At 44.7% G+C, this 27,366-nt stretch overlaps 1 long non-coding RNA gene across 10 annotated transcripts in view; it reads right to left on the bottom strand.

The window, feature by feature from the left end:
• Positions 1 to 27,366, bottom strand: part of LOC119566146 — a 161,672-nt gene that overhangs the window by 111,302 nt on the left and 23,004 nt on the right. The gene's annotated exons all lie outside the window — the stretch shown is intronic.

Genomic DNA, 27,366 nt, shown 5'->3' with positions numbered 1-27,366 from the left:
CTGACAATTTCTTTAGTCTTCCAAGAGAAGGAACAGAAGCCCTATCATACCTAAAATGCAAACAATTGAACAATAAGTTATTGGGTATGATTAGGGCCCTACCAAATTCCCGGCCGTGAAAAACACGTCACGGACCATGAAATCTGATCTCCCCCATAAAATCTGGCTATTGTCAGAGAGGGGTAGGTCTGGAGGCACCCCAGCTGGAGGCTCCTACCATGTGCTGGGCTCCAGCTGCTGGTCCTGGCCCGGGCTGGGGAGGGATAGGACTTCCTCTTCCCCTGCAGGGGCTGCTCCTGGAGCCAAGTCAGACCCACCTCTGGAAATCTCCCCCTGCTGCAGGAAGCTCCAGAGCTGCTGGCTGCAAGCCCAGCTCTGAAGGTAGGGCAGAAGGGAGGGTGGCTCTCAGCCCCTGACCCAAGTGGAGAGGCTGCAGCACCAGCTGTCAGCCCCTGACCTGGGCGGAGAAGCTGCCGGGAAAACCTGGACATATAGTAACCCACCCTCCATATCCTGCGACCCTCACTTCTGCGCTGCTGTTGGCGGCGGCATTGGCTTTAGAGCTGGGCACCTGGCCAGCAGCTCTCTGCTCTCTGGTTACCAAGCTCTGAAGGCAGCGCCCCTGCCAGCAGCAGCGCAGAAGTAAGGGTGGCAGTCCCACAATCCCCCTACAATAGCCTTGCGACTCTCCCATGACCGCCTTTTGGGTCAGGACCCCCACGGTTACAACACTGTGAAATTTCAGATATAAATATCTGAAACCCTGAAATGCACTATTTTTTAAATCCTATGACCGTGAAATTGACCAAAATGGACCTTGAATTTCGTAGGGCCCTAGGTATGATAGTGTTCAATTACAGAGCAAGGAAGAATAATTCCCTCCACTTCAGGCATCATCTGGTGAAATTCTATGGACACATGCAGGAGGACAGACTAGATTATCATAATTGTCCCTTCAGGCTTTAAAATCTATTAATCTATCTTGCACTGTCAGGAAGATGGACTAATGTGTCTTTTAAGTCTCTGATTTTATGGTTCTGTGATGTACTGGTGTCTGGTACTTTCAAGCAGACATTTTCAGAGATAATTGGGCAGTAAATAGGTCATTTGAAGTAAAAAAAACCAACTAAATAAATTTAATAATACTTCTCTGGGAGTATTTAATAATACTTCTCTTTAATAATACTTCTCTAATTCTGAAATTTCTTCTGACCTTCCCCTTCCACTGGCCTTCAGAGGCCAGGTGCAAAATTCTGATCTCAGTTATACCAGTGTAAGTCTAGACCAACTCCACTGAACATCAGAGGCAGCAAAGGGAAATGAAGGAGAATCAATGAGGAGGTGATTCCTTTAGATTTGGAAAGGAACTGATGGTCAAGAATGGCTTTTCCAAGGACAGTCACAGTAGGGTGAAAGAGTCAGTGTCAGTAGAGTTTCTCCAGCTTTATACCAGAGCAACTGAGATATGAGTTATGTCAGCAGAGAATGTGGCCCATTATCTCACAGTTAAATTGCAGCAAATATCCCTGTAACTCTAAGAGCCCCTCAATGCCAACTGGCAGAGAGCCCACCATACTGTAACTCATATCAGGCCTGACTCACTCATTGCCCCCACCCCTAGCACCCTGTTGTCATAATCTGTACCTGAAAGGTGTCGTGTAAGGTATCATATATAAACTGGTGACACACTGGTCCCAAAAATCATTGCATGAGGTATGTGTAGGTTGTGTACAGAGTTATATGTGTGTGCAGAAAATATGTTCTTAAAATGTATTTGGGAGGCAGCGCTTATACCCAACTTGCTCGATAATGATCTAAAGCAGTGCGAATTGACACAGGTTCATTTTCATCATGTGAGTCAGATGCCACCAGCAGAAGGTTGATTTTCTTTTTTGGTGGTTTGGGTTCTGTAGTTTCTACATCAAAATGTTGCTCTTTTAAGACTTCTGAAAGCATGCTCCACACCTCGTCCCACTCAGATTTTGAAAGGCACTTCAGATTCTTAAACCTTGGGTTGAGTGCTGTAGCTATTTTTAGAAATCTCACATTGGTACTTTCTTTGCTTTTTGTCAAATCTGCAGTGACGGTGTTCGGAAATCAAACAACATGTGCTGGGTCATCATCCGAGACTGCTATAATATGAAATATATGGCAGAATGCGGGTAAAACAGAACAGGAGACATTACAATTCTCCCCAAAGGAGTTCAGTCACAAACTAACTATTTTTTTAAAGATCATCAGCATAGAAGCATGTCCCCCAGAATGGTGGCGATGCACGAAGGGGCATACGAATGTTTAGCACATCTGGCATGTAAATACCTTGCAACGCCGGCTACAAAAGTGCCATAGGAATGCCTGCTCTCACTTTCAGGTGACATTGTAAATAAGAAGCAGGCAGCAGTATCTCCCGTAAATGTAAACAAACTTGTTTGTCTTATAGATTGAGTGAACAAGACATAGGACTGACTGGACTTGTAGGCCCTGAAGTTTTACATTGTTTTGTTTTTGAGTGCAGTTATGTAACAAAAAAAATTTACATTTGTAAGTTACACTTTCACGATAGAGATTGTACTACAGTACTTGTGTCATAAATATAAAGGGAAGGGTAACCACCTTTCTGTATACAGTGCTATAAGATCCCTCCTGGTCAGAGACAAAACCTTTCACCTATAAAGGGTTAAGAAGCTAAGGTAACCTCGCTGGCACCTGACCCAAAATGACCAATGAGGGGACAAGATACTTTCAAATCTGGAGGTGGTGGGGGGGAACAAAGGGTCTGTCTGTCTATCTGTTGCTTTTGCTGGGAACAGATCAGGAATGCAGCCTTCCAATTCCTGTTAAGTTAGTAAGTAATCTAGCTAGAAAATGCATTAGATTTCCTTTTGTTTAATGGCTGGTAAAATAAGCTGTGCTGGAGGGAATGTATATTCCTGTTTTTGTGTCTTTTTGTAACTTAAGGTTTTGCCTAGAGGGATTCTCTATGTTTTGAATCTGATTACCCAGTAAGGTATTTACCATCCTGATTTTACAGAGGTGATTCTTTTACCTTTTCTTTAATTAAAATTCTTCTTTTAAAAACCTGATTGATTTTTCATTGTTCTTAAGATCCGGGTTTGGGTCTGTGTTCACCTGTACCAATTGGTGAGGATTATTATCAAACCTTCCCCAGGAAAGGGGGTGTAGGACTTGGCGGAAGACATCTCCGAATGGTCTCTTTCCCTGTTCTTTATTTAAAACACTTGGTGGTGGCAGTATACTGTTCAAGGACAAGGCAATGTTTGTACCTTGGGGAAGTTTTTAACCTAAGCTGGTAAGAATAAGCTTAGGGGGTCTTTCACCCTAGAGTTCAGAGTGGGGAAGGAACCTTGACAACTTGTATGAGGTGAATTGAAAAATACTATTTCTTTTGTTCATCATTTTTACAGTGCAAATATTTGTAATAAAAACCTAACATAAAGTGAGCACTGTATACTTTGTATTCTGTGTTGTAATAGAAATCAATATATTTGAAAATGCAGAAAAACATCCAAAACTATTTAACAAATTTCAATTGGTATTCTATTGTTTAACAAGGTGATTAATCACGATTAATTTTTTTAATCGCAGTTAATTTTGTTGAATTAATCTCGTGAGTTAACTGTGATTAATCGACAACCCTAGTTTGTGCCCATTGCTAGGACAGAGAAAAGCCATTCAGGGGGAGTAGCCCCAAAACAAGACTGACTTGGGGTCTACTAGAAATGATACATCTCCTGTAATAATGTATGTCACTAAAGTTGAAGGACGTTGATTTCTTAACTCCCTTAAGAAGAGCTACTCGGATCACTTTTAAGGAAGATGCTGGGCTAGCGCCTTGTCTGGTGTAAATCAGTACAATTCCACTGACTGCACTGTAGTTATGTTGCTTTACATCAGCTGAGGATCTGGTCCACTCTTTCCTCTCCCCACTGTGCAGTGCTCCATGTGCCAAAGCCAGCCAGGCTCATTTGCAAACTGTTTCCAGACACTATTATGTCTGTCTGGTCCATGTTTTTTCCCTGTCTGACAGCCCTTGCATCCCATCACTCCTTCCCCGCCCTCCACGCCCACCCCCCTTGCATATTACAGCAGATTCTGCACATACAAGAATTGCAGTACAAACATCCCTTCAAACACACAACACCTGTTCTGAAGGCAACAGGCAGTGACAAGTATAACTACAATACCTGCTGAAGTTTCAGCGTGCTAGTCATCCAGGTATGCTATTATTTGAAAGAGACTTCATTTCACCGCCACCCCTTTACTTTGAAAAGACAGTCACATTTTCTTGTTATGTTAACTTTTGATTAGGGAAAGGGAAACCAAGATAAGGGATATGAAGGCCTTCTTGGCAGCCTCCCTACTGCCACCTGCTCCTCCTTCCTCCATGGAAGGGAATAGATGAATACACAATGAGCTTATTTGTAACTTCTGGGTTTTCAGTTGCAAGCTAAGGATGTTTCTCTGTAGGAGAACATCAGTACTCCAAACCCCAGGAAGTGGCACTGAAATGCCCCAGAAACCACAGCCAAGCAAGTATGATCATAAACAAGCAGTGCATGAGGGGACTTCCCTGTATCATATAGCGACATATAACCCAAGCTTCAGTTCATTTTCAATTTCAGTTTCTTTTTTGACATAACAGGGATTCAATGGTCACCAAAGCTGGCACAGTAAAACGAGTCTCCATGGTTTGGTTTCACAGACGTAACGTGGTTTTTCTGCTCTGCGGGGATTTTGTGTCATTGACCATTTTTAATTTGTGGGTGGTTTTCACTTATTGTAAGCAGAGCTGTTAGAATCCTGAGAAACAATATTTGCGGAACGCTGTATTTAATGAACGTTGCCAGTCAAATTGCCAATGTGTTTCCAGAAGACTCCAAATCTAGAACAGCACATCAGCTAGCAATTATTTGTAGGGTTCATGGCTGAAAGAGGAATTCCCCCCAGCCAAAAAAAGGCCATAGCTTATATCCAGATCAGCTCTGATAAATTTCCCCAAGTCTTAAAGCCAAAATGATATCATTAGTTTGGAGACTTTATTAATGAAAATTCAAACAGAGCTGGTGGGGAAAAAGACCAACTGCTTTTTGCTGGATTTTTTAAAATTTTATTTTTCCCCTAAGTTGCCTGAGAAAATTAGTTCAGTTTTTCTTTTTAATGAAAAAGTGATTTTCTTTGTTTTTTGGTTAGAATGTTCCATTGTCAATTACAGAAAATGTTTGGTTTTCAGTTTCCAGTTGTGTTAACTAAGAACAGGATAATGCAAAAAAAATTCTGCAAAAAATGTGTGTTTTGATTGAAAAGCCACATTTCGTTGAAAAATCTTGCCATGAAACATTTTTGACCCGCTCCAGATTCACATGAGCCTACAGAAGTGGTGTGTGAAATTGCTTGTACACTGCCTAGCACAATGGGTTCCTGGTTCATGACTTGGATTCCTAGATGCTACCACAATACAAATAATAATAAATAATAATAATAGTAATAATAATAAATAACTTGCCGCTTTTGCTGGCTGAACATTGGAATCTAGACTGAAAACTGTGAGCACTCCCATTTGACCCAAACAGCTACAGTGAGACATGGCCCTGCAGTTACGGCAGATCAGAAGAGAAAGCCGGCCCTTCGGAAGAAGAGCCTTGCTAAGCACCTGCGGTGGATCTCATTGGCCCAGCTTCTTGCACAGGTTATGGATCCAGAGGACATCCGATGATGGCCACTGAATTCACTCATTTTTAAAATAGTGGGCCAGAAATTCAGCTGGTATAAATCAATGTAGCTGCCCTGAACTCAAACAACACTGATTTCCACCAGTTGAGGACTCAACGTAGCGTCTTTTACCTAACTTTTTTCATGCGGCACATATTTTCCATGAAAACCAAAGCTATGTGTCACTCTAGATGCTGCATAATACAGTATGTGTTACAACTGCAGAAACACACTGACATGTACAACAGCCTCTTGGATAACAAGACAGAAGGACTCGCGGCCCAACCTCGTTCCCACTGAATACTTTTGTTAAAGTGCCAGTACTTTTCTTGCTAGCTCAGCCTCCGCCCCTTTGAGGACTTGCATTGGGGAAAATTTTGTGATTTGCATCAAAAAGTAGGATGAGAGGAAAGGGGTATTTCTTTGTCCTTTCGGTTGCGGGTTTTTGTTTCCTTAATTCCTAAAAGGATGGATTTTTTAAAATCTGCTAACGTGTGAAATTTATTTGTGTTTAAATGCAAGGAGAAGTATTTTGAACTACGGAGGCAAAAGTGTTCAGAAAAGTTTATGAGACCTATATTTAGCCTTTTTGTCTAAGATCATAGTAGGTTATATCTGAGTCATGCATTGCCAGAGTGAACATATCAGCTATTTCAAGCAGCTCCAGAAGGTTAATGAACAATAGCCTCCCTGCAGTATAATTTGGGATAAGGTTCAGACTTCTGAGTCAGCAGTTGCTTGTGCTCTAGTCTAGATTTCTGTGAGATAGCCCCAGTGCTTGCACTTACAGTAACATGTCGGCAGTACAGCAGGGAAAGGTGATCATACCAGCCTTGATAGTGCTCTAAAACTCTGCTAATCAGAGGTCCCTGTGCAGACAAAAATAGATGGACTTCTGGGCTGTTGCTCAAGCCTACACACTGCCTTCAGCACCGTGCACGTGTAAGGCGCTGTATAAATAAGGCTGCACATGTTGGGCCCCAGGGAAAATTGTGGAAGGGAGGCAAAGCTTAAAACCTCAGAGGGTGTTGGTGTAAAAGCCGGGATTAGAAAGCAGCAGCACCTTGCTTCTCCCACTCTTCTCAGGCCCTGAGAGCATGCCACTCTCTGTGCACTGTATATGGCTGTGAACATTCATGCTGTTAACTCCCATGTGCCATGCAAGATTCCCTGCAGTAGCTATAGAGATCAATTAGAAAGTGCCAGTGTGAGACGAGATGCCACCAAAGATAAGCCTGTAAGGGGAACTCCCAGGAAAATTCCATCCCACTATAAACTACTGTATCTGCTCAGTGGTGCAGCTTCTGTCCCCACTTAAACGTAACTGAGTGAAGAATCTGTTTCACTCCTAACTCCCCCACTCCACAGATTTCAATACTCTTACAGTAAATAGCACCTTACTTCACCGCCTGCAGGGGGACTACATGTAGAGAAAGATGCTACCAGTCTGAACAACGTGATCAGAACTGGACTCTAATTTTTTTTCTGTGATTAGCGTTTATTGTTATTAGTGTTACAGTAGCACCTAGAAACCCCAACCACATTTGGGACTCCATTGCACGAGGCTCTGTGCAAACATAGAGAGAGAGGCAGTCCCTGCCCTGAAAAGCTCACAATTTAAATAGAGAAAACAGGTGGGAGGGAACTGGGGCCCAGACTTTACTACCCTTACACATACTAAATAGTACCTTACTCCTTGAATTCAATGGAACAACTGAAGGAGTAAGGTGCTACGCAGTGAGATAAAGAGTAGTAGAAATTGCCCCTGTATTAAGGCTTACCATTTACCTTAGTCCTCAGCCTTGACCCCTTTTTGCAGTTGGATGTTCTAGGACTGTCACAAGAAATGGCACATAATACCCATCAGACATTCATCACTCAATATATTTTTAAATAATTCCATTCCTTCAGCAATATGCAGCATTTAGCCAATTAGATCGCTCTGCCTGTCTTAAAGAGGATGAAGTCAGCATTTAAGTAGATCCTTGATAAAAACAGAAAATCATAAAATCCCAAGAGCTATTTTGGTCAAACCTCTGACTTTAAATGGAGTGGGTGCTAGAAGAGATCACTGACTCCATTACAAGTAAAAGCCCCATTTAGAGCAGATAGATGAGCTGACTCAAAGAGCTTAGTTTCCGTTTTAACATGGAGCTTTATTAATCTTCTTTTACAGTAAATACTCTCAACAAGGTATAAAACACCTCATCGTGTGTGAATATCCCAAAGCTGCTTACAAGATAATCAATTAACCCCTGACCTTCTCTGTCTTCTCCCTGTTCTGAGAATATAACCATTAACTGTGTCTATATTTGTGTGCGTCAATCAGAATACAAACACCTGTGTATGAAAACGCAGCCACAGAACACATTTTGTATCACAAAGCTGGTGTCCATTTAGTGGACGTGTGTTAACAGTGATTTGGGTTACAGAATTGTGCCCCTGAAACCTCTCTGTATCAGTGTGTAGTGTAGCCCCTGCCCTGAGAGTATCTGAGCCACGGGAACTATTTCTTTTTCCTCACAACGCCCCGGGGGAGGTAGGGAAGTATTATCATCCCCCCTTTACAGTCAAGGCATTACACGATCTAGTCAAGGCATTACATGATCCAGTGGCTGGAAGCTGCAAGTAGACAAGTTCAGACTGGAAGTAAGAGGCACATTTTTAAGAGTGAGGCCTAAGTAACATTACGTACCTAGGAATGTGCTAGATTCTCCAACCCTTGAAGTTTTTAACTCAAGACTGGGTGTCATCCTTAAAGATAAGCTGTAACTTAACCAGACATTACAAGCTTGATTTAGAGTGAAATTCTATGGCCTGTGTTATGCAGAGGTCAAACTAGATGATCATAGTGGTTTCTTCTGGCCTTAAAATCTATGCATTTATGACAAATAATTGGCTATCCCCAGAACTTTATATCGATAGTTTTTGCTCTCAGCAGTTTGACTTGTGTCAGCATATAAGTCCTTTTACTTCTGTTGTGGGTCCTGGTAGGCCTCACTGTTCCATACACACCACCTTGCAGTCTTTTATCTTCAAGAGAATGTCCTGCTTGGTAAGATATTGGCTGGAGCCTCTTTCTCCAATCACCTTCTTACCAGACCACAGCAAGTATTGGATCCGTAGTTGGATTGGCAGCCAGTTGGGTATCAGCTGCAAAATCCTTCTTGACAGAGCACCTCCCAAATTACCTACAGGATGCATACAAGGTCACAGCTCTTGGGAGAAATGTTAAAAAAAGAATTTCCTAATGCTGCTGTGCTCATGTCATCCTGACAAGCCAAGTGCACTCAGGTCAGGTCAGTACTTGCACCACACAGTTCCTAGCAGCACCTGCGATGCTGGTCTGGTGATTAAGGCTACGTTTGTGTCACAGAGGTCATGGAAGTCACGGAATCCCTGACTTCCAGAGACCTCCATGACATTCTTTGCTTCAGACCCAGGGGCTGCAGGACCCTGGAGCTGACAGCCAGTGGGGCCCTGGCAGGGTTCCAGCAACAGGCAACAGCAGTGACAAGCGACAGGGGGCCCCCTGCAAAGTTCCAGCGACAGGTGACAGATGCCTAAGGGGGCCCTCCTCAGAGTTCCAGCGATGGGCGACAGCTTCGCATGGGGGGAGAGGGACACCTCGGGTGAGCGGCTGGGGGTGCTCCATTTTCTCATTTTGGGAAATATGGTCACCCTGCAGCTCCCAACCACCGTGGGCGGAGGGGGAACCTCACAGCTCCCAGCTACCCCAGTGGTGGGGAAAACCCTGGAGCCCCAGCAGCAAAAGTTACAGACAGGTCACGGCTTCCATGAATTTTTGTTTATTGCCCGTGACCTGTCCATGACTTTTACTAAAAATAACCATGACAAAAAGCTTAGCCTTACTAGTGATTTAGTTGACGATGCCCTTCTCTGAGAGTCACTAGTGTCACCAATGTCCCATGAGATTAAACCTAAAATTGCAGTCCATGACTTGTAACGGGGTTAACCCAGCTGTCTTGATCGGATTCCTATTCTGCCTACCTCACCTACAGTCTCTCTGCCATCTCAGTTAGAATATTACCTTCTTTGCCTGTACTGTTGTATGTGATTTAAAACAGTCACTATATTTCACCTCCGAAAGGGGTATACTGCAGTGGCAGGGTTAGTGATGCCTGTTTATAATCTGAAAAGCCTCTGGGATCTTTTGAGATACAAGGTACAATATAAGTACCAGAAATGGCCCAGAAGGCAGCTTTCAGAGCTAGTACAGAAAAGAGTTTGGGGATGACATCGAGTCAGAGCCAGGGTTTGGATTCAGGCTCAGATTCGACACAGCAGCAGTCTCATGCCCAGTCCTTATGAAATTTCAGCTGTTGAGATGAGATCGCTGTTATTTTGGGCTGAAGTCTCTCTGTTCTCGAGAGAATGTGGCCACGTGTGGACTGAAGCCAGGAAAGAGTTTGGGCTCTGACCCATTTGGACACTTTCATTCGAATTTGTAACTCCCCCTCCAGGAAATTCAGTGGGAGTCGCCAGCCCTGGGTCTGCCAAATGGCTGTGAAATTGCCCTCCTGACAGGCTGGAAGTTCTACCTGTCCGATTTCCATGTTTTTGAACGTATGAGTGAATTTTAAAATGCAGTAAAGTGAGGGACTGATTGGTTTAAGCTACACATAGGATGAAGTTCCATTCCCCTGCCTTGTCCATAGCCAGGCCTGGCCTAACGCTCAGTGGGGAATGCTACCACCCCCCGGTGTGGGGTGAGAGGCTGTGCACCGTGCAGCATACTCCACTTAGGCTCTAGCTGTGGGCATGTGTTTGGGGGCATTTGTGGGTGGGAACAGTGGGGGCATGGGCCAGTGGGTCTGTCGACCACATGAATCCACCGAGGTCCCATGTTGGAGTGATGGGAGCCACTTCTGTAGCTGGAGTACATCATGGTCTAGATGTGCAGGTGCACCACACCCTTCTTCCAGGTTGGAAGGGGAGATCCCACCTCCCCCAGCCCCAGCATGCAGGCTTTGTACAGGGTGCACAAACGTCACCCACAATGTGAGCAGAGGCCAGTGCACCTCCAGCCCGACCTGCAGCATTTTGTGCTATACCATTCCTGGTCTAAGATGGCCAAAACACTGTGAAGGTGAGTGCTTTAACCAATGCTAGAAGCACCTAGCCCTCACCCCCTGGTATTTTACAGAGCTAGCAGAGAGCGAGTGCTCTGATTCACAGGCACTGGAGTGCTGGAAGAGTACATGAGAAATTGTTCTGTACAAGCTGTGGCTTCACATCAGCGGACCACATAACGGGACTGTAACAAACGAGTGCTCTTTGAGCAGCGTCAGGAACTGCGGGGATCCCAAGTTAATGTAGTTACCATTCAGTTATAAATAGCGTCCGTGGGTGGAAGCTCCTGGTTTAATTTTTGTTCAAGAACAAAACATTCTTGAAAATCTGTCGCCTTTGTTCCGTGCAATTCTTTCTATTGCTCCCTGAAAAGCCATGCACGTGGGCGGTGCCCGGTTGCCAGCCCTGGAGGATGACGTCCTCTCTTCATCCCGGGGGCGAAGTGGGTTGCACAACCCACTCTGTGGCCGATCTACAGAGCATAATCGGCTGCTACTGCTCTCAAGTTCTGGCTAACGGGTTTAGTCCTGTTGCTCAAGCAGTAGGGGGCTCTCTTTTGGAGCTAACGGTCCTGGTTCTGTCCTCACTTGCAGGGCCAGCCTTAGGGAAAATGGCACCCTGGGCACACTTGTATTTTGGCGCCCCTAGCCCCTGTTGCCTCCCCAGGCTCCCCATCATCCCCCCAGGCTCCTGCTGCCTCCCCATCCATCCCCACTCCTGGTCCCCGCTGCCTCCTCAGGCTCCCCACACCTCCCCCTTCATCCCCAGGTCCCACTGCTTCCCTCCCCCATTGCCCCAAGCTCCCTTCCATAGTCTCACACCCCAGGCCTGCCCCACTCCTTGCCTCTTGACCACAGCGCCCGCCCGTCCGTCCCCCCCACCATGACGCCCACCTGCAAGGCAGCCCTGCTCACTTGTAACCACCCAACAGGGGCCTGTGATAAGTGATAGCTCATATGGTGATTTGAACTGCTGGGGAGCTCAGATGCTTGGGGCAAGCTTCCCTGGGCACAGAGACCATGGTCTGCAGAAGACATCCTCTCTACTGAGACTGCCAAAAAAGGTGCTAAGTGTGGAGGAGGTTTTGTGATGTGGGCATATGTCCATTGGGATTCAAAACTAGTGAAGCAACTAGTCATTATTTATCGTAGGCCCCAGGATGTGCCAGATTCCAGACATTCAAGAAATGATAGTCCCTGACCAAGGGGCTCATAGTATGAGTTTCATCTAAGCTGATTTGGACTCCCCTTCCTCACATTTCCTGTGTAATCTCAGAATGATACAATTTGACACGAGTGTCTCAACTCGGATTTTGGTGTTTTCCTGGCTTACAAAGCACTGCTGACTAAACTACATTGCTAGGACCCATAAAACATGCTAACACTGAAGTAATGCTAAAACGCACTGGGTTTATTCTGAGCTTTGACTGTGTGGGATGGGTTTCAGAAGAAATCAAAACTTAACAGAGCAAAACCGTGCAAACTGAAAGCGATGAGAAAAACTTCCCCAAAGCCACATCCACCATTACTGTTGAGCTTTGCACAGCTGTTACTGAAAACACCCACATGGTTCACCCAGGCCACTGAGCCGTTGTTACAGCTTTGAGTATTTAACCACCTAATCCCCATTTGAACAAATGGCCTAGCAATGGTGATCTAAAATACTCATACAGCTGCCATTAGCTGAACGCCTCACAGTCTTTTAATGTATTTAAACTATGTCTGTTCACACCATCCCTGAGAGGTTCCCTGTTATCCTCACTTTACAGATAGTCTCTTTGTGCCTCAGCTTCCTAAGTGACTTGCTCAAGGTCGCATAAGTTGTCTGTGGCAGATCAGGGAACTGAACTCAGTCGTTCATGTCCCAGGCTAGCACCCTAACTACTAGACCATTCTTTCTCTTTAGATGACAATCTCTATATCTCATTACTTATTCCCTGATCCAATTCTTGTTTCTCAGTAGCCTTTTCGATCAATGGAACATACGAAAACATTTAAATCCAAGGAAAGAGCCTTCTGAAGATGGCCAGTCCCTACCCCTTCCACCTAGGAGGGGTGAGATCTCAGCTCTTAGGGGCATAGTCTGGCCATTCCAGTGCAGTTTGCCATCAGGTCACATGAAGTGTTTTTCATGGGGATGCTAATATAAGGGATTTGAGAACATGGTGGAGAAGACTGCTGGACAGTGCAAATGCAGTAGGCATGGTTCCTCTAAGTGCTGCAGAGACAAGCAGGAGGGAGCATTTGATGAGCTGAAAATTCATTCCTCGTCACATCAATTGTCTTTGGCAAGAAAATAAATATTCTAATAAGTAGCAATGAGATGGCAAAGCTACATCCATTAGCCAGTCCCTCCTTCAGTGGGTTCTCAATTCTTCCAAGCAGCAAGGTCCAAGAAAGCGGCCACTGGTGTACGTTTCAGCCATTGTAACGTTGTGGGATCTTTATCCATGCAAGCCAAGGGAGACGGTGATCCATACTAAGCTTGCTGGAGCACAGCGGTCCTCTTCATTCCAAATGGGGACTAGAAAGGAACTTTATGACTTTATTCACACAGTTTCCAAACAATCAGTTGTGTTTGTACAGGCTTTTTTAATTTTATTTTAAATGTTGACACATATTTCAGCTGCAATTACAGAGTGTGCCCAGCAGGTGGCATTTATTCAGTTGTTAAGATCTGGAAATCTACATACAGTAAAAAGAGAGATTAGGTGCATCTGGACTGTGTGTCGTGAGAACTTACTAAACAAGGCAGCACTTTGTTACAATAACTCTAAGGAGTTTGAATTCCACGTGGAGCTCTTAAGTGCAGCAAAGAAAACAAAAAGTGTTTTAAGACAAAAGGAAAAGAAGAAAAGGGCTGAGCAGAGATTATCTTTACTTTTTAGTCCTACCATGGATCTTTTGTGCTTGTGAAAAATTTTTCTTAGGGCCATAGATAAGCCGAAACCAGAACCCCAGAGCCAGGCAGCCCTGAACTTTGGGAAAGCGTGTCTAGATCTAAACTTTGCACCTGGGCTCATTTTTGCCACTGTGTCGCTCCAGCAACACGGCACTTTGAGAACAAAAAGTAAAACCTCTAATCACAACCACCCCCCAAAAAATGCACTGTTAATGTATAGGGCCCAAATTGCCATTGCACTGAAGCTGAAGGAAGCTGTTTGCCTAAAGCCTGGCTCCCAAAGAAAAGGGGCCTGATCCCTCAGAGTGCAAGACACCCATAATTCTACTGAGTCAGTGGAATTGTGGTTTCACAGCACCTGGGATGTGAACCTTTTTCTCACAACAGTGAGCAGTTACTCACATGAGAAGGTCCACCAAAGTCAACTGGGGTGAGTATTATTCCCCAATGTGAGTAAAGGGCTCGCAATTCTGGCCCTATGAATTTTCTTTAAGAACCACAGTTTGAAAAATTCTGGCCCATGACACTCAGACGTGCTGACTCAACAGGGCAGTATTTATGGATGGTTTGTTATGTGAAAGACTGTATGTTTCTCATGTGCAAAGTACAACTATGCCCTTTCAGTCTGAATCACTTGGATGTTAGAACTCTTTTAGAGTCAGGACATTTACATCAATGTAGTTCACCGGGGGGGCAAAAAAATCACACAGCTGCACATCCCTTCTTATACTGGAATGAATGCATCTCTACTGGGGGTTGCACTTGTGTAGCTACAGTGCTAAAAACCCCAGAATAAACAGGGCCATAGATTAAAGACATCAGTAACTACCAAGCCATTCAATTATAATTTGCAATTTTTACCAATCTGTGCCGGATTAAGAACAGAACACTAGCAGTGAGGAAGGTCATTTGAAAATAAGAATGGCCATACTGGGTCACAGCAATGGTCTATCTAGCCCCGTGTCCTGTCTTCTGACAATGACCAGTGCTAAAATGTTTCAGAGAGAATAGGATAATTATCAAGTGATCCATCACTTGTCATCCAGTCCCAACTTCTGGCAGTCATAGGTTTAGGGACACCCAGAGCATGGGGTTGGCATCTATGACCATCATGCCTAATAGCCATTGCTGTCCTATCCTCCAGGAACTTATTTTTCTTCAACCTAGTTATATTTAATTGGCCTTCACAATATCCCCTGGCAATGAGTTCCACAGGTTGACTGTGTGCTGTCTGAAGAAGTACTTCCTTGAATTTGTTTTAAACCTGCCACCTATTAATTTCATTGGGTGACCCCTCGTTCTTGTATTGTATGAAGGGGTAAATAATACTTCCTTATTTACTTTCTCCACACCATTCATGATTGTATAGACTTCTGTCCTATCCCCCCCTTAGTAATCTCTTTTCTAAAATGAACAGTCCCAGTTTTTCTAATCTCTCCTCATGTGGAAGCTGTTCCATACCCCTGATCATTTTTGATGCCCTTCTCTGTATTTCTTCCAATGCTAATATATCTTTTTTGAGATGAGCCGACCAGAACAGCATGCAGTATTCCAGGTGTGGGCATATCATGAATTTATATATTGCTTTATAATATTATCTGTCTTATTATCTCATTAAATGACACTGAATGAAATTCTGTCTAGCCCCTGTACTGCTGAAGCCCTCACAGCTTGCTTTGGGGTCTGGCACACTAGTTGTCTGTGACATGCCCAACCAAGGTTTTACTGACCCAGCCCCTAACTAAGGTATATTTGTATGGTCTTGTTCATAGGTCTCTTTCAGTCTTTCCTAAAATATTTGTAAATATGTCTCTTTGCATAGACAAAAGCTCACACATTTGTATTCAAAGCAGACAATAACACATGCAGTTACCTGGCATAAGGGCTCGTTTGCAGACTTGAGAGCAAGGATATGGATACTGCAGCACAGTAAAGAGAGCCACTGAAAATGTGGCCCTCAGTGACATGCATCCATTTTTCAATAGATCTCAGCCTTTAAATTTGCACCTGCCAGTCTTGAGTGCAGAGATTTGCCCCCTCAAATCTGCACATGCAAGCAGCACTCATACACCCAAACCAAGCTGCCTAACACAAGAACATCTGAATTTGCACATGCCAGTACCATGCAAAACTGGGGGTTGCACATGCAAATGGCTGCAGCCTGAAAATTTCAGCAGCACACCTGGAAATGTAGCCCTTGCAGAGTTAGTCAAGGTAGAGAAACAAGAGGTTAAAAGTTGGCATTCCAAACTACCAGAGCATCTTAAGCTCCTTACGCCACATTCTACACCTGGCACCATATTTCATTTTTAATGGCCACCCAGTTCTCTCCACCCAAATCTCATGGGCCAAAGAAGCCTTGAGGACACACTAGCACTTATAAACCCTTGTGAGATTGGGGAGGTACAGAAACAAATCCTGTTGCTTTCTCGGTTATTTCAAAAGGGTTCCTCAAGTTCCACTTGTCACACCACGCTGAAGTAGCCAGGCTTGGTGCAAGGTAAGTTCCATGGGAGAATCTATTCCCCAGGTGCTATGTCAATATTGATACTGCCAGCAGGCTTGCTCCTGACTTCTGCAAACCTGCTCTGTGAGGAGCAATGGCCTGTGGATCTGCATTAAAATAAATGTATCAGCTGCTCTGTCTCCTGCCCCTCAGGATTGTGGAGTCACCCCTCCTGGAAAGGCTCTTCCAGATCCTTCCCTTCCCCATACAGTAGAATCACACTGGCAGGGCCCTCTGCAGCTAGAGAGAAAGGGACAGACTTTGGCCCAATGTGTTGCAATAGCAGGTAGAGGATATCCACCATTGCCCTTCAAGCACCCTTGCCTGCCAGCAGCGTCTTGGTAATTGTAAAGATGTCACTCAACTTTAGAAAAAAATAGACAAAATCGATGCTGTCCAGACAAAACACACACAAGAGATGAGCTCTGGTACTGGATTGGCATGCATTCTATCCGACTACCCAGCCTGCCGCCGGAACAGCTGTGATGAATGATGACACCAGAGGAAGCGCAGCAGCTGGACCCAGAACTGCTACTTATCATGCCAATCACAGAGACAGGCAGCCCCCACCAGGCTTGCAAAACAACGGTAGTCGCTCCAGGAGCCAAGCTTTGTGAAGCTCACCTTGCCCAAAAATCTTTTTATTTAAAGATGATTGATTAAAAAGTGCCAATCTCACCTCTGGGCACACGAGCAAGGATGTTTTTGTGCAATTCCGATTAGGGCAAGTGACTGTAAAAAATGGCACTGGGGACTCCACCGTGTTTATTGTCCCTCTGTGACTTCCAGGTCAAATGTGCTCAGTCAACAGGTAAAACCATCTTCTTCCTCACTGCCAGCCCTGCAAACTCATCCTGGGATCTGAAGTCAGCTACATTCTGTTTGTCTTGTGCATCACCACCTGTAACCCTGGCCCCACTGAGACCTAATTACAGCTGTAATTAAGATGCAAATCAGGGTGTAGTCCTCTAATTGCATTTACAGATGTGCACACACTTACACCTACTGGTGTAATTACACCCCAGCTAAGTCAGGATTACTGTTGACAAAAATGCATGAACCAGAAAGAACCCAGCTTGACTTTCAGATCCCAAGATGAGTTTGCAAGGAAAGCAAACAACAAGGTCTCTTTTTACTTATAAACTTGGCGTATTTGATCTAGATTCAATGATAGACAGGGAAACCCTGCAATGCCACTTTCAGAGAGTCACATTTCAGTGCATATCCCCAAATTACAAATCTACAACTTGACAAAGTCACCCCAAATTATTTTAAGTAACTGAACCAGGAAGAACCCAGCCTCACTCAGCAATCCAAAGAGACTGAGTACCATGTGCAATTTGCACATGTTTTTCATCCACTGTCAACAATGACCTAACCCAGTAACTTTCTAGCTAATTTCCAACTATATCCAACAGTGTCCATTACAACCCATGGCTACATATAGAAACACACCATCAGCTAACCCCATGCATGTGGCATGGAAAATAAACTCCCAGGCTTTGTGTAATGCTCCTATGCTACCCAGTTACCTCCTCTGGCGTCACTCTTCTTGCGGAGTTGATGAACAGGTCTGGGTTCAGCCTTGGCTGAGTGATTTCTTTCTTCTTTTGTATGGCTTGGGAAGGTAGCACTGACTACAAATTTATATCTAAGTTTGATAGCCAGCACATTGCCACAGCAGTGAGCTGGTGAATGTCCTTCAGGCCCCTGGCAAAAAAAACGAAGGGCACCCTCAGATATGATGTGTTCCATTGTTTGTGCCTGGTGACCACAGTCATATACAGGTATTTGCCTCATTTTCCATTTAAAGAGGGTTTGTCCACATCTTCCATGAGATGTCCTCATGCAATTCAATCTGCATCAGTCTCTCCAACATAAATCAAAACCCGGTGGTTCCTCAGCAGGGTCAGTGATGAGCTGTGTGTTTTGAGTGGTCGAAATGCTCCATGTGACTCTCCATAGAGCCTCAGCATCGAAGTTGGGTGTAAGGGTCTTGATACGGTTCTATAGAGGTTCTTGGGATTTTAATCTTGTCTTTAGCAGGTTGTGCAGGTCATCATGCAGCAAGATCCTCACGTTTGCACTGACATGGTTAAGAAAGCGAGATGTCTGAGCAGTTCTTCTCATCTGTGGAGGCTGGATGTGTGATAGGACTGGGAGCCAGTCAACTGGAGTCGATTTGAGTATCCCTGACACTATGCGCATAGCATTCTTGAGTTGAGTGTCAAGAAGTTGAGTGTGACTGCTCTGAGACAACACTGGCGCACAGTATTCAGCTGCAGAATATGCCAAGGCAATTGTTGCAGTTCGTAAGGTCCGTGGACTGGAGCCCCATGATGTTCCAGCCAATTTTCTGAGAAGCATGACATGAGACCTGACCTTATCATGTGTCTTCTCAAGGTGTTGTTGAAAGGTCAAACTCCAGTCCAGTGTAACGCTAAAATACCTTGGATTAGCCTCGTGGCTGACACTCTCACCACAGAACTGCACATCGAGTTTGGTGTTAGCCATTTTATTGTTCTGATGGAAAGCGGTTACCATGGATTTTTGGGGGGTTAGGCCTAAGTTTCCAGCGTTGGAAATAATCAGTAATTGTGCTAAGATCACAGGTTAGGCTGCAGCTGATGGTATGAAGGCTTGTATGCTGAACAGTTAGGGAAATGTCATCCGCATCCATGAATTTCCTTGATTCTGTCGCTGGTATATCCGCAGTGCATAGATTAAAAAGTATCAGGGCCAGGACTGAGCCCTGAGGGATGCCCGACTTAAGAGGTCTTGGTTTACTGCTCTGGCCATTCAGGTGTACCTTAAAGCAGCGGTCCCCACTCATTGCCACCAAAAGGCAGATCATTCGCCAGCAGTGAATGACATGGGAGATCTTGAGGAAGAGGCCCAGTGTTATATGCCGAGGACAGATCAACAAGGGTGATCCCTGTCTTCAATTCACGTTGGAATCCTGCCTCAATGTGGCCGGTAAGTGAAGTTATTTGGTCACAGCAGTTCCTCTTCAGGAGAAATCCCGCCTGCTCTGCTGGGAGGATGTCTTCGATGGTATCAGTAGCGCTCATTCCATGAGCTTGCTGGTGGTTGAAAGGAGAGGAGCAAGACAACAACCTTCACATAGTGCTTCTCTTAAATGTTGATGTTTTTCGTGCTCTGTGTTTTGTGCAAATTCACCAACATACCAATGTCATCAGTTGGCCACTGGGCATCATATTACCAACCTCCCAGTGAATGTAGCAGTGATTCTACTTCCTCACACTGTCCTTTTCAGTGATTTCTTTCATTTGTCCTGATACACAATCACTTGGTGGTGCCTCCTCCCGCATGCCTTCCTGCAAAAGTGCCAGGGTGCTGCTTAGAAGGGAAAAAATTCTAACCACTGTCCAATCCTGATCCGGCCATCTCATATATGGAGACTCACAAGGAATAACAGAGACACACAGTATATCAGAGTGAGTAATTGTATTAAACAAAAGGTAAACATTAATTAACAATGCAAACGAATACTCTTAGGGTCACAAGTGCCCAACCCCGTGACTTAGAGCAGAGAAGAATAATGTCCTGTCGGTATACATACTGTGTTGGGGACCTGGCTGGCTGGTGAGGTTGGTGTATTTGGTAGTAGTGGAGAGCAAAGTATCCCACCACTTTAGGACACAGTCAGTGGATAGGTATCTTCCAGACAATGGCCCTGACTACCTATCTAACGGTTGATGCACTCAAACGCCATGACTTGGACGATCCTCCGGTTCAGATCATGGCCTGGTTCCCTCAGCAGCTGTAGGAGGGGGCTGATGTTCTTGGTCGAGGTCCACACTACCCCATGCTGGGCTTATAGATTTTTGCATTACAAAAAGTGGAAAAGAGCTTCTGCCTCTGAGGTACCTCTCCCTACAGAGGTACTCAGGGAACAGGCACAGACCCAATCAAAAATAACTCTAAATGTCCTAAATCCTTATTTCTTATTCTATAAAAGCCTAACTGTAGGTCAAAACAGGCAGGAGATCCTGATCTAGCAGCAAGAAGCATTTCTTCCCATGTGGTAACTGCTTTAGCTAGAAAGCTAAGGAACTAATCTAGTCCTTTCCCAGCTGAAACCTGTAGACTGAGAGCTACCATCAACAGGAACTAGAACAAGTTTAGGAACATTGTTGCCAGCGACCCAGAGGCCAGTTTTCAGGGTGACCCTGCATGCAGTCATGGGACTCCCTAGCTCACCAAAAAAAAACATTTTCCCTTCTGTAGCTAGCTCCTCTCGATGTTACGTGGCTTCTCTCTCCTCACAACATGGCTTCTCAGGGGCTGCCCTGTCATGAGACCCTTCCTCATGAGTTAGGCTTATTCAGTTCCCCAGGCTTAACCCGTCAATCATCCTTGCTTTAATCCTCCTCTCTCTCTCTCCGCTTCCTCCTTTGAGCAAGCAGTCTTGTGGCCATCCAGGCATAGGCGGCAATAACTCCCTCAAAGCCGGCAGAACTAGCATCTCCCCTCTCTCCCACTTGATTGCCTCGCAGCTGGGACTCTGAGTCTGCCCAAGGCCCCGCTGTGTCCCAGGGACAGCGTATCTCTCCCTCAGTTACTAGCAGGCACCTAGGAACCAAGGAAAGCTCCATGGGGGTTCCATTTGCAAACGACATTGTGTGGCGAGGGCGGAGGCAGGGTGCTCACTCACTGTGTAAACTGATGGCTCTTTCTATCAAAATTTATCAAAGAAGTCACAGATCCACGTGTTAAGCTACAGCTGGAACAGCCAGACTTCTTTATATGGTCATGAACAGGCAAGTGGAGGGGTGTCAAATGACCAGCCCACTTACTGTCTGGGGCTCATGACAGAGTCAAGATGTTGCAGAATTCCATTTTCATTTTTTTCAAGTAAGTTTCTGGCCCTTCTCGTAGCAAAGATAATCTTCCAAGTGTGAACAGAATTAAGGCTGTCCAATGGGGAGAAGCAATGGCTCAGAGCTACGAGCTCCCCCATTCATCTCAAAGCGGGGCTGACTCTGAAACCCAGTAGTGACACTTAAGGGTCAGATTTTCGAAAAGACAGCTGGGTAAACGAGCATGCAAAATACACACTCATGCTTCATTTTCACATATAATTACACATGCATACTGCCAAACAGACAAGGGGCAGAAACGGTGGGAATCACACAAAAGCCCGCAACAGTTTTCCCCTCTGAGTGATGCTAAATGCAATAACTTTACTAAACCTTGAGTTACTCCATAAGTCTACCCTGGATCTTGGTACAAATCTCTCACATTATCAGTAAAAGACCAAGAGTGAAATGGATTCACTGGGAGTTTAAAATCAATCTATCTGTAATATGTAGACGGGAGGAAGGACTAAGAGAATGCGCCAGTATTTGTGTTGTGTTCCAAAGATATAAATTCCAGATTTATCTGCATGCACTCCAGCTGCATTCACTGTGTTAGGTGTAGCTGCATTGAATGGAAGCAGGATTAGGTGGAATAGCTTGGCAGAGCTGTGACTATGATGTGAAGAAAAGTGCTCAAGTAACTTGGGGGATCAAATTTGCTTTATTTTAGTGCCGAGTTTTGTGGGTTGTGATGGCAGATGTGCACAGGAGTGTCTTCCTGCCATGGGGACTATCAGCAGTCTGGCAGCATACATGACAGTGGTCTCTAGGGCTCAGGGGAAGAATGGTAACATTTTGCATGTCTGGGGTGGTTTGAGTGGAGTATGCTCCGTGGTTGAATGCAGGCCAGGTGTAGGCAGCTGCTGTTTGCCATGCCTGACCTAAACCCACATTTTGCCTCAGCAAAGAGAAGGTGTTAGACGTTATCCTACTATGCTCATGTGCTCTGTTCTCGAAGTGTTCCAAAAGCATCTGTAAGGGTAGAGCGGTAGTGTGTGTGTTCCTGGTAGGCTGCGGCATCGTTCAAAGAGGACAGAGTTAAGGCTGCATTACAGGGGTGGCATGTACCTTAACATTGTACCTGCTGGCTTCCAGAGGTTTAAGTTAGCCATTCTCCACATTCGGGAAGGGCATAGGGCACCACTGGGCAACCTTAACTCTGGGTTAATGAAGCTTTTGAGGCATTTAACAATACGCATAGACAGCAGATTCCCTGCTGCAGATCTCTAGTCTTCCCACATCGTTTGGCATAACAAGTGCCTCGACTTCACCCGCAATTCTGTTCACTGTAACGGCCCCCTTGCCACTCAGATTTGCACAATGGCTCCAAGGCTCACAGACAAATGGAGCGTCTGAACATTTTGGAGGCGACAGAAGGGGGCTCCTCTTTCTGTCTGCATGTTTTGTGCTGACTCAGCCCAGCCAACAGCAGGAGTCTCACATCCTACACTGAACGAGCTATGCCCTACACTGACCATCTCACTATACTTTCCGCCACAGACGTGCATCAGCTCGTTGTGGCAGACCCTGTAGCCCCCTATGCACCAGAGGGTGAGACAGCTTCAGAAAGATACACTTGAGGAAGAATGACATGTTCTAGCCAATAAAGGCAGCGGTAGGCGCCCACAACAGCTCGTTACAGCAACTGCATTCTGTCCTGAAATTGGAGCCCTTACAAGTAGTTAGATAACTGATATGGTCCATTAGATTGGCAGGCCGGAGTGCCAGGAAAACCATCTACGCTCAAAAGGAACACTGTTAGCAGTACTGAAGAGGGATGCAACAGAAGAAAATAAACAATAGTGGAGTCAGTTGGTGTAATTGGCCAGCAGACTAAGATAAATTCATTCCAGCTTGTGAATACGGCTGCTGAGCATGATTCACTGAGTAAATCATGTGGCCCTGAATACTGGGCAGGAATGAAATGAAGTACGAGACAAAAGCCAGTCTGCCTTTTAAAGTGCCTGAGTGAAAAACCACCTCCCTGCTCGGCCCTTCGGGTTTCAGTTGCCTGGTTTCTCTGCTGTCACAAGCTTACCAGTTTCCCAGCCAGCCATTAAGTCTTCCAGGGGAGACCCAAACCTGAGTTAATGTAAACAACAAATCAAATTTTAAAAAATGTTCTTAAAACCCCACAACTCGTTCAAGTCCTCTTTATAAATCAGAAAGCTGGGGGGGGGGGGGAAGGTGCAAGTTCATTTTTTGTTTCCTTTAAGATTAGCCCATGACTTGCTTTTAGAACGGTTTCTTGCTTGAATGTTAATGACAATGGTTCCATTGTCATTAACATTCAAGCAAGAAAGTGGGCTACATCTGTAACTGATAGCAGAATTTGTCCTAACAGGTTATTTTCACCCTTATATTGTTACTCTGTATAATAAACATTTACCTTCAATGTGGGCCTAATAAAACGGGGCCAAAGTCATCCTACATGCAATGCCGTATTATGGCACTGGAGCTGAAAGGTTGGAAGATGGGTCTCTGCGGGGGAAGGAGAATCTGGAAGGAGGAGGAGTGAGGCTGTAGGAGCGATGAACTGCCCCCATAGAGAGAGTCAGGACGCTTTCCCCAGTAGCCCAGATTAGATTCTAGTCAAATGAATGTTTGGTTATTTGTGATGCAAATACGGCAGCTGGACCTTGCAGGGACTAGAGGGAAAGATATTCCCCCTTTTCCCGTCATGCCATGGGAGTTTTCAGAATAGATAATGCAGCTTTAAGGCAGATCAGTGTTCTGTGCCAGCAGCGGACCATCATGGTCTCACTAAAAATCTCAATTAAACTGAGCCCGATTTTTGACCACAGCCAAGCCCACGTGTTTCTCACAAAGGCAGATTCAGAAAGTGGGAGGCATGATGGTAACTCAGTTCTCTCTCAAAGGGGCAAGCATGTCTCTGCACAAGCTCATTCTTTACAAAGTTCACAAAGCCCCCTCCCCCACCCCCCATCTACCATTGCAACAGAAGTCTCTCGGGGTTCTGCAATAGATGAGGCATGATTTTCTCTCACTATCCTGAACCCTTTGGGATCCTAATAAGAAATATTTTTCTATGGCGTTGCTCAAAACTAATTCATTGACATCGCACGGCTAATGGATGAGGCCAACGTTAGAAAAATAGAGTAGAAAAATTGTAATCATAACCCAACATTTCCTTCTTTCTGCCATTACACTATCTTGCCTTTATTGAGAGCTAAGGAAATATACTTCCACTGTGTGTCTGCAAAATACAGGTTAGAGAACTCTCCAAGAATTTGCCTTAAATGATAAAGATACTAGAATTTCTTTCAGACCTTGGGAGGCAGGCCAGTCCTCCTTTACAGACTGCCCCCCAACCTGAAGCAAATACTCACCAGCAACTACACACCACACCACAGAATCACTAACCCAGGAACGAATCCCTGTAACAAACCTCGTTGCCTACTCTGTCCCCCTATCTAGTCTAGCGACACCATCAGAGGACCCAACCACATCAGCCACACCATCAGGGACTCATTCACCTGCACATCTACTAAATGTGCTATATGCCATCATGTGCCAGCAATGCCCCTCTGCCACGTACATTGGCCAAACTGGACAGTCTCTACGTAAAAGAGTAAATGGACACAAATCAGACGTCAGGAATGGTAACATACAAAGCCAGTAGGAGAGCACTTCAATCTCCCTGGACATTCCATAACAGATTTAAAAGTAGCCATACTTCAACAAAAAAACTTCAAAACCACACTTCAAAGAGAAACTGCAGAACTAAAATTCATTTGCAAATTTAACACCATTAATTTGGGCTTGAATAGGGACTGGGAGTGGCTGGCTCAGTACAAAAGCAACTTTCCCTCTCTTGGTATTGACACCTCCTCGTCAATTATTGGGAGTGGACCACATCCACCCTGACTGAATTGGCCCTGTCAACACTGGTTCACCACTTGTAAGGTAACTCCCTTCTCTTCATGTATAATAATGCCTGCATCTGTAATTTTCACTCCATGCATCTGAAGAAGTGAATTTTTTACCCAAGTGAGCTGTAGCTCACGAAAGCTTATGCTCAAATAAATTTGTTAGTCTCTAAGGTGCCAGAAGTTCTCCTTTTCTTTTTGCAGATACAGACTAACACGGCTGCTACTCTGAAACTTACCCACAAAAGCTTATGCCCAAATAAATCCGTTAGTCTTTAAGGTGCCACTGGACTCCTCGTTGTTTTTGTGGATACAGACTAACACAGCTACCCCCGATACTATAATTTCTTTATGTCAGTTATAATAGTTACATTATTTTTTCCTTATTAGTTATAAAAGGAATTTTTCAGCTAAATTTTCAAAGAGGAATTTAACTTCCATTTAGGCACGAAAATAAGTGGCCTGATTTTTGGAAGAGCTCAGAAAACTGGGTACAGAGATCTTTGGAAAAATCAGGTCAGAAGAGTCACTATGGGAGTTGCTGGGTGCTAAGCACTTTTGAAAAATCTTGCTACTATTTGGGGTACTTGGAAATCCCACTCGTGTATAAATAATAAATCTCCTAAAGAGCAGCTGTACAGAGCTTGAAAAATACATTGGATAAATCAGATAGTTATTGATGGTGGTGATCAGCAAAACTAACCTTGGTTGGTCCTAGTTTTATAAGAAGGCAAACACATATGTGGAGTACCATGACAGACTGCACAGACGTATAGATCCTAAGGTCAAAAGGGACCGTTAGTCTGATTGTTGAAGGTCAGTATGCAGCTCATTGCATTCTTGTGGTACAAAATATGCATTAGTTTGTAAGATCACCACCAACTATCCAAGACCTCGATGCTGGGTGTGAATTCAGGATCAGACGACAGCATTAACAAATTAAACAGATTTTTTTCCTTTAAGTTTGCCCCTTTAAAATGATTTTTTTTTCGGTTAAAGGTAACTGCTTGTGTTTGGATTATTGCTGTGCACATTGTAAGATGAGCTGTTGCCAGCAGGAGAATGAGTTTGTGTGTGTGGTTTTTGGAAAAGGGGGGGGTGTGGGGTGGGGGGTGAGAAAACCTGGATTAGTGCTGGAGGTGACCCACCTTGATTATCATGCGCATTATAAAGAGGGGTTTCAAAGGGGGATGGGCTGTTGCCAGCAGGAGAGTGAGTTTGTATGTGTGTGTGTGGGGGGGGGGGGGGGGGGGGGGGGGAAAGGGTGAGAAAACCTGGATTTGTGCTGGAAATGGCTCTACTTGATGATCACTTTAGACAAGCTGTTGCCAGCGGGGGAGTGGGGTGGGAGGAAGTTTTGTTTCATGGTCTCTGTGTGTATATAATGTCTTCTGCAGTTTCCACGATATGCTATGCATCCAATGAAGTGAGCTGTAGCTCACGAAAGCTCATGCTCAAATAAACTGGTTAGTCTCTAAGGTGCCACAAGTACTCCTTTTCTTTTTACGAATACAGACTAACACGGCTGTTACTCTGAAACCTGCTTGTGTTTAATATCTCTCATGAATGACACTGATGGACTGAATCACGTTGTGTTTGATGACGACAGGGCGTGCTAATGGGCACTCACTGCACCTACAAAGCGGCTTTCATCTAAAGATCGCCGAGCGCTGGGCTAACATGAATTAAGACCCACAAACACCCTGGGAGGTATGAAAATATAAGTTGCCCTATTTCACTGTTTCACAGATGGGTTAACTGTTGCACAGAGCTAGTTTATGGTGGATCTAAAACTAGAACTGAGAAGTCATAAGGTATGTTTATCCTGAAGAGAAAAAAAAAAAAAGTGTGTTCTTAACTTAGGTGAGCTAACTCCTGTGAGCGAACTTGGGTTAAAACAGCAGTGAGGAGATGGCAACTTGGCTTTTCATTTGGGTTAACAGCTCTAGTTCAAGCATATACAGCAGCCTAAGGTTGAACTCAAGCTGCTAATCAGGGTTAAGAGCAGAGTTGCTGGATCTTTACTGTTATTTTAACTTAAGTTGGGTTATGTAAGAACAGAAAAACGGCCATATTGGGTCAGACCAATGATCCATGTAGACTAGTATCCTCTCTCTGATAGTGGCTAGTGCCAGGTGCTTCGGAGGGAATGAACAGAACAGGGCAATTTTGGGTGACCCATCCCTAGTTATCCAGTCTCGGCTTCTGGCAGTTAGCTATCCTGAGTTAGGAGCACACCTTTGTTTTGCCGTGTAGATATATCCACGAAGTCATTTGCCTCCTTAAGCTCTAGACCCCACTCCCTCATCATGAGACATTATTTAATGCAATGCAATGGAATCATTTTAGTTTGATGCGTGAG

The sequence above is a fragment of the Chelonia mydas genome, chromosome 4 (genome assembly GCF_015237465.2).
Source record: "Chelonia mydas isolate rCheMyd1 chromosome 4, rCheMyd1.pri.v2, whole genome shotgun sequence".
NCBI lineage: Eukaryota > Metazoa > Chordata > Testudines > Cheloniidae > Chelonia > Chelonia mydas.
The sequence above is the reverse complement of the archived record's forward strand: the minus strand, read 5'-3'. Positions and strand labels throughout refer to the sequence as shown.